This window comes from Arachis stenosperma, chromosome 2 (genome assembly GCF_014773155.1).
Source record: "Arachis stenosperma cultivar V10309 chromosome 2, arast.V10309.gnm1.PFL2, whole genome shotgun sequence".
Classification (NCBI taxonomy): domain Eukaryota; kingdom Viridiplantae; phylum Streptophyta; class Magnoliopsida; order Fabales; family Fabaceae; genus Arachis; species Arachis stenosperma.
The window spans coordinates 52,065,020-52,067,068 of NC_080378.1; the positions used below are offsets into that span (position 1 = coordinate 52,065,020).

General features: G+C 40.9%; 1 non-coding gene across 1 annotated transcript; it reads left to right on the forward strand.

The window, feature by feature from the left end:
* Nucleotides 1-512: 512 nt before the first annotated feature.
* Nucleotides 513-619, forward strand: LOC130964301 (small nucleolar RNA R71). The gene has a single exon (XR_009080402.1). It is a non-coding gene; the product is annotated as a small nucleolar RNA R71 (small nucleolar RNA).
* The last annotated feature ends 1,430 nt before the right edge of the window (nt 620-2,049 follow it).

Sequence of the window (2,049 nt, forward strand, 5' to 3'; positions counted from 1 at the left end):
GATTGTTGGTAAGTGTTCTGGTTGGACTTATGAGTTTTATGGTCTTGGCCTTGGGCTTGTTGGTTTTCCCACCTGAAATTTGGATGGTTCCTCCAACCAGGGTTATAGGTCTTGGAATATGGATCATTAACTTACCTAGATGAATTTCCTAGGTAGTTGATTTCCTCCCAGTTAACTTCTTCCTCTGTGTTTGGCTCTGATTGAGGTAATGGTTGAGTGTGGATAGATGCCGCCTGATTTTTCTCCATTTGCTTGGTTAACTCAGCTAGTTGCTTAGTGATCATCTTATTTTGGGCTAGGATTGCATCTATGTTGTTCAACTCCATGATTCCTCTATTGTTGCTTCTTTCTGAGGCATAGAAATACTCATTGTCAGCCACTATTTCTATGACATCAATGGCTTCTTCAATAGTCTTCTTCTTGTTAAGGGAGCCTCCAGATGAGTGGTCCACAGCCTTCTTTGATTCATAGGAAAGCCCTTCATAAAAGATGTGCAGTTGCACCCATTCATTAAACATATCAGTGGGCATTTCCTTGTCAGATCTTTGAATCTCTCCCAAGTTTCATATAAGGTTTCACGATCATGCTGTCTGAATGTCTGCACCTCGGTTCTCAGTCTATTCACTCTTTGAGGTAGATAGAACCTTGCCAAGAATCTATTCACCACATCTTCCCAGGTTGTCAAGCTTTCCTTAGGGAATGATTCCAACCATTTGGATGCTTTGTCATTTAAAGAGAATGGAAACAGTAACAATCTATAGGTGTCAAGATGAACACCATTAGATTTAACTATATCACTGATCCTTAGGAATGTAGTGTGATACTCATTGGGGTCCTCTTGTGCACTTCCCCCGAAAGAACAATTGTTTTGGACGAGTGTGATGAGCTGAGGCTTTAATTTGAAATTATTAGTATGGATAGTTGGCTTTTGAATGCTGCTACCACAGTTTTCTGGGTTTGGGTTGATATAGGAACCCACACTCTCCTCTCTTGTCCAGCAGGGGTGTCTGTGCCTCTTCAGGCATGATTGTTCACCTCTCCTTCATGATGGTTGTCCATATCATCCTCCATGTCTATATCCAAGTCTTCATCCTCTTCTTCTGCACCAATAACCTTCTTCCATCTTGATTCCCTCCTTAATCTAACGAAGGTCCTCTCCGGTTCACTATCAAAAGAGGTTGAGGTTTCCCTTCTTCTACCTGTCATACAATGAACAAGTACAAGGAACAACAAGTGCAGAGTCTACTAAAACAGAGTATAGTTAGCTTGGTTAGAGCAATTTATAAAATGGTTAGTAGGTTAGTGATGAGCGGATAATTTATACGCTTTTTGGCATTGTTTTTAGTATGTTTTAGTTAGTTTTTAGTATATTTTTATTAGTTTTTAGTTAAAATTCACTTTTCTGGACTTTACTATAAATTTGTGTGTTTTTCTGTGATTTCAGGTATTTTCTGGCTGAAATTGAGGGACCTGAGCAAAAATCTGATTCAGAGACTGAAAAGGACTGCAGATGCTGTTGGATTCTGAGCTCCCTGCACTCGAAGTGAATTTTTTGGAGCTACAGAAGCCCAATTGGCGCGCTCTCAACGGCGTTGGAAAGTAGACATCCTGGGCTTTCCAGCAATGTATAATAGTTTATACTTTGCCTGAGATTTGATGGCCCAAACCGGCGTTCCAAATCAGGTCAAGAATGCCCGGCGTTAAACGCCGGAACTGGCACAAGAATGGGAGTTAAACGCCCAAACTGGCACAAAAGCTGGCGTTTAACTCCAAGAGAAGTCTCTACACGAAAATGCTTCAATGCTCAGCCCAAGCACACACCAAACGGGCCCGGAAGTGGATTTTTATGTCATTTACTCATCTTTGTAAACCTTAAGCTACTAGTTCTCTATAAGTAGGACATTTTGCTATTGTATTTTCATCTTTTGATCACTTTCGATCTTAGGATCATCTTTGGACGTCTAGTTCATAGATAATGGGGGCTGGCCATTCGGCCATGCCTGAACCTTGTTCTTATGTATTTTCAACGGTGGAGTTTCTACACACCAT